Below are 6,329 nucleotides of genomic sequence, written 5' to 3' on the forward strand. Positions count from 1 at the left end.
CTAGGGGCGCTTCAGCCAATCACAACACACTGGGCTGGCTAACCAATCAGAGCCCATCACCTATTTCTCAGAGAAGGGACAGAGTGGTGTGGAATAAAGGTAAATTATGTGAAAAATTATGGGTTTTTTGTGTGTGTGTTTTTTAATGGAGCATTAACACATGTTAGTCTGCACCCCATAAACACAATCAAGCCTAGAAATAAAACCGTGAACCACCCCTTTCAGGTGTATTGTGTGTAATAGAGGCTTGGCCATTCATTTGAGTCTCAGACACTCTGTCATAAACATGTATTACTTAGCAAGAAGCTATACTTATCGAATGGGCAGCGTGTACAAATACATATATGTGTGTGTGTGTGTGTGCTCTTGTTTTAGTGACAGGACACAACTCTGTATAATGACATGGGTATGACACAGGTATTACAAGGAGAGGGTGACTTATGAGGACATAACCCATGTCCCCATTTTTCAAAACGCTTATAAATCATACAGAAGGAGTTTTTTTTTTTTTTTAGAAAGTAAAAATGCACAAAGTTTCCTGTGAGGGTTAGTTTTAGGGGTAGGGTTGGTGAAGGGTGATAGAATATACAGTTTCTACAGTATAAAAACCATTACGCCTATGGGATGTCCCCACTTTTCACAAAAACAAACGTGTTTGTGTGTGTGTGTGTGTGTGTGTGTGTGTGTGTCACGCCCAGCCATAAACTCTTAGGGTGCCTTCAGGCTATGCCTTTTTGTATTTAATCCCAAAGTGGCATCATCTTGTTATTCTCTGTGTCTGTACCTGCATCATTTCACTGTCAACACTGCCTCCTGCTGGACAGGAGGGGTCTGAACAGCTATTGATATACTCTGTTTTTGTTTTTTTCATCAGACCACAGGCTTGGCACTTAAAAGACACAGAATCCTTACACACCTGTTGTGAGGTCCAGAAGTTGGCTTAGTTTATTGATTTTCCTCCTGGCCAGAAGATTGTGTGTCGCACACGTGTGCATTTGACCAAACAGCAGTGCTCTCTGTTTATAATTGATTTCAGTGCCACACAGCTGTCTCTTAAGACATCTTTAAAATCTTAAGAATTGATTCACTTCCACTGCTGATGAACTTCACAGTACTGCCTGTCTATTTAGTCACTGTTGCATTTGCTGCTGTCCAGTAAATTCAGTTCTTGAGTGAATTTACTGAACAATGATTCTTTAGGATGTTTCAAACAATAATGATCTGTTTAGTGTTAACGTGTTACTCTTTAAATTATTTTTAAATGTCCTGAATACAAAATGTAAGATGACTTTATGAAAAAATCTTCAGTGATTAGATATTTAGACACCTTCATATCATGGTGGAGGGTTTTTGTTTGGTGTTAAACTTCTCTTCTAAAAGGTTTCGTGTTTCCCAACATATCATTGTTCGCTCAGAACTCACAAGGAGTCTTTTGTCTTCAATAAAAGCTGAATGGTTTGGTGTGGCCTATATAGCAAAACCATAAGAGACCGTAGAAAACAGAACTCCGTCTTTCGCAAAGTAACAGGGTGGGGATGCAAAATTCAGCCCAACATACCAGAAGAACAAAACCTCAGAGGTGGAACTGTGTCACTTACAAGAATCACCATTCACCCCACAATGAATCAGTCAGCAGAGACAGCCACAGTCTGAAACGATCACCTGCTATCAAGATAAAAGTATCATTTTAACATGCACCAGTGATAGGATTTGATAGGGGTCACAGTATCTAAAATGATCCATGTATTTCTGAAACAAATTGTAAATAATTTTTCTTTTGTTTATTTATTTATTTATTTATTATTGCATTGCAGGGTTCTTTATTATATGGTATGATTTAAATAATTTTAATTTAATCAAAATTAAAACTTTAATTCAAACGGCTGTTTCTGGCATATCTGCATAATATATTAATATCTTGCTGTAGACACTGTAAAAGTGCAACAGATGCAGGAAATCAAATTAGATTGGAAAATAATCGAATGGACAAAGGAAACAAAAGCAAAAAGATGTGAAAGAAAAATGGTCATAAAAAGTGTCAGGTTATTTTATAAAGCTCTATAAAACACAGAACAGCACTCAGATCTCTGAAGCCTTAGAGGATGCATGTAAAGATCCCCATGCTTTGCCCTCATCCTTTCAGAGTGTATATATACCGTATGTGTGCGTGTTTATATCCTCAGGGCTTGTTACCACATCAAGGTTCAGGAACAATGAACCCAGAGCGGATATCCTCCACATAGACAGGTGTGGTGAGGAAAAACTTCATACCCACTTTTTCTCTCTTCCTCTTTCTCTCTCTTTCCATCTTTTCCTTTTGTATCTCTTTATTTCTCAAAGCATCATATCTCACCCTATATTCCTTTATCACTCATCTTTGAACAGCAGGATTGTTCTCCCTTTAGCTAAAGTGAGCACTGTCCAGTAGTCTCAATGTGTTTTATTATTCTATTCGTTCAATACTCTACTTGTGCAAGAGAGAACTGTGTTGTTTGATTGTGAAGTCAGACAGGTGGGATGTAAACTGATATTACTGTCTCCTCAACTGCTCTCAACAGCATGGCCGCGGGAAGTGGGGGTGCTGGGGGTGCTGCAGCACCCCCTAGTGACGAGAGGGAGATAAAAAAAAATGTAGGCCTATTAAAATATTTGTAACGCGCTTGTAACATTTATTTTTTTGGCAACAAGTGTGGGATCAGCTTTGACTAGCCAAGCAATTGTAAGTAGTACACTATAGTATTTTTTTAAGGTGGTGGGGATGGAGATGGAGAGTATTATTTCGTTCGTGTGTTCTTTGTGTAATGGTTGTGGAGAACTGTTAAATAACGTTTAAATAGTAGGGCTGGGTATCGATTCAGATGTTCCAGATCGATTCGATTTCGATTCACAAGCTCTCAAATCGATTCTATTTCGATTCGATTTCGATTTTCGATTCGATTTTCTATTAGAGATGTAATCGGGCCTTAAAATATAAGCCCGACACGTCCCGAGCCTACACGTACATTTTGATTGACAGCTTTTTAAGAGCCCGAACCCATTTACAACCCGACAGTATTCAAATGTAAGCAGCACACAGCTCTTTTGCCTTTTGTCAGGAATGAGTCATTTATACATAATTTAACATAATTTATACATGACTAACGTAATAGGCCACTTTGAAGTTTGAACAAAGAAATAAAATAAGTCCTCTGTAACATCGTAACATCTCCGCACTCTATAAATAGCCCTAATGTATAGGCTCATTTAGTATATAAATAGGCCAACGCACCAATAAAAACAAGTCTTTCTTAAAAAATTTAATTAAGATAAATTATAAATTAAGATGGGTATTTGGCAATAACGAAATGATTTAAGATAAAGGCTCTGCCGGATTTGCTTCGCCATAGCAGCTGACATAAAATAATAATGCCAACATTAGCTTATATAGCCTACTCTGTCTACATTATGCATTTAAGACTCATGTAATATTTAGTTATTATTTGAAAAACATTTACTCACCAAGATTAGGTAAGGCTTAAGTGTTTATGTGGAGGAAAATCACTGAATCCACTGTAGATGTCTTCAGCGCGCTCCTGCGCTCACTGATGGTGCGTCATTATTCACTCGTTATTCTCATTATAAACAAGGTCAAAACTTTTCCAAACCTCAGACTTTGCTTTAGTTGCTGGTGCTACCAAAACGTAATCGTCAGAAGCAAGCCTCCGTTTCAACTACTCAGCATACATTTTCGCATATTTCTCGCGCTAATCGAAACATTACATGACCGCTCATTTACCGCACAAGCCCGAGCCCGGCACGATTGGTTCGATTGGCAATTGGATTATTCACACTGCCTGAACATGTGGAATTGTGCTTTTGAAGACAACTGACCACGCGCACCTGTCCGCGCGGTTGTCTGCTCAGACTCGGTACACACTCTCCGATGGCGATGTTTACATCAAGCCTGCATAGCGGTCCATAGCGGACTCGAGGACGCAGAAAGTATAAGAGGCTTTAAGATGCAGTCTGTAAGACGCGAACGGGAGCATGACCTGACGCACATTGCAGAAAATGGAACCACTGCTTTAAACTGAATGAATGAATGATAGGTTCGTTGGTAACATCGCACAAGGCACATAAGAGGGTGATATCTAGTGGAGGAGATTTGTAATTAGATTAACGCTAATCTTACATTCAATGTATGCGGAAATAAATACGGAAAAAAAATCGATTCATGGCCTTTGAGAATCGATTTTGAATCGACCACATTTTAAAAAACGATTAATCGAAAAATTTATTTTTTACCCAGCCCTATTAAATAGTCGGAGATTCCTTGTGGTTTGTGTAAAAAGGTTGGAGATGGAGACAGAAAGCTTTATACTGTGCGTGTGTTCTTTGCGTAATGGATGTGGAGAACTGTTCAATAAACAAATTGCTTAAATAGTCAGAGATTATTTCCTTGTGGTGTGCGTAAAAAGATTTTGGAGTTAATAGAGTTGCGTGTGACATAAACGTGCAGTGACTCAAGCCAGCTTACCAAATCGATTGCATTGTTTTAGCGTTATTGTGAAGTTTGATTAATATTATATTTTGTTGTAATATTATTTGTTGTATCTAAATGAGTTGCATGTATGTATAGGCTATCTGAAATTGTAATGAAAGTAATTATTTCGTTTTTTTCGATTATTAAACTATTATTTAAACTATTATTTCTGATTCTGATTCTGCTTCAGATTAATAGCGCATTGCGCATATCTGAGAACTGATGTCTGTGTGTTTCAGACCCTGGCTGGCTGTGCACTGAAGTGTATATGACAATAAAGTAGTAAATCTCAATGTATATATTTTTAAAATGTATTTTAAATAGGCCTATAGGCTCATAGGTTTTTTGTAAAAAAAAAAAAAAAAAATCACAGCACCCCCTGTTCAAAATTACTTCCCGCGGCCCTGCTCAACAGTTCCTAATCAGTTGCTGTTTTGTGTGGGAGATTGTGGGAGCACATTTGCGTGAACTTAAGGTGAACGTTTGGGCTTTCTCACAGTCGGGAGACAATTTTGTAAGGTAATACTCATAATACGCATAATTCTCTACTATATAGTGAAATATGTCAGTATACACACCATTCGGGTAAAAAGTTACTGGATGACTTATTGGATTCTGAAGTGCAAATCCATGAGGCCACAGGAGAAGATCACATGACAATGACAACATGGTGAACGTAGTATGTCTGGATTAATTTCATAGTAACATTCATACTACACAGAACTTTTTTTTACTTTTTAACAGTCATAAAGTATTTACTTCTTCAAAAGAATAGCCTACTCTAAGGGTATGGATTTCGAATGTAGACAATAATAAATTCTTGAACTAAGCAAATCTGTGATCAGGAATCATTGAATCAGTCTCTCAACTGATTCATTCATTCATATTGGTTTATTTAAGAATGGAAACTGTGTTGTTCATCTCAAGACCTTTGTATACATTTTTATGTCATTTGTATATAATTTGAGGGAATGCCAGAAATATAAATGACAAATATGTATTTATTTATTTGTAACATTTTAACTGGCAATGCATTTATTTATTTATTGTTGGTCTCTGAATGTGCTATTACATTGGTTCCCAATTCTGATCCCGAAGAACCCCCAACACTGCACATTTTAGATGTCTCCCTATTCAAACACACCTAATTCAACTCATCAGCTCATTCATGAAGACTTCAAGAACTCAAATGTGTGTGTCAGATAAGTGAGACAACAAAAACATGCAGTGTTGGGGGGTTCTCCGGGACCAGGATTGGGAACCAATGGGCTATGATACAGTAGTTGAAATAAATTCTAATCCTCAGAGTAACAGAAATAAAAACAAAGAAGGATCAATGTTTCTGGAATTAATTAAAATGTGTACTTTCAGGTGTTTCTTTTAATTCCCCTTACAAACCTTTGTGAACTGCCTTTATTGGCAACTAGGACGTTTTAAACAGTTTCTTAAATGGCCTAAACTCTCAGATGAAAAGAGATGAAGGGTGAGCTCCAACCTTATTACAGACCCCTAATAACAACTTTAAAAAGGACCACTGATCTTATTCTCACAGAGTTTCTTTGACTGTCTCTAAAGCTGTTTTTCTAGAGCATCCACAAGAAAGTAACTACATGAGGAAGAAGAAAAGAACAAGAGAAGTTGAATTACTTGGGGTTCACTGGTGCCACCAGCACCCCTTCATGTTGTTTTCCATGACACTCTTTTAATCAGCTCTCTGCTCTCCTTTTATGAAGTCATAAATCATTATCTGACTGCAGTGAAATAATTTCACCGCCTCTCTGCTTTGTAACCATAGCAGCTGGTCAAT

General features: G+C 37.5%; 1 long non-coding RNA gene across 1 annotated transcript; it reads left to right on the forward strand.

Annotated features, from left to right (window-relative positions):
* Positions 1-2,185: 2,185 nt before the first annotated feature.
* Positions 2,186-6,329, forward strand: LOC113056760 (uncharacterized). The gene is made up of 3 exons (XR_003277750.1): positions 2,186-2,247; positions 5,894-6,005; positions 6,098-6,329. It is a non-coding gene; the product is annotated as an uncharacterized LOC113056760 (long non-coding RNA).

The sequence above is a fragment of the Carassius auratus genome, chromosome 38, assembly GCF_003368295.1.
Source record: "Carassius auratus strain Wakin chromosome 38, ASM336829v1, whole genome shotgun sequence".
Taxonomy (NCBI): Eukaryota; Metazoa; Chordata; class Actinopteri; order Cypriniformes; family Cyprinidae; genus Carassius; species Carassius auratus.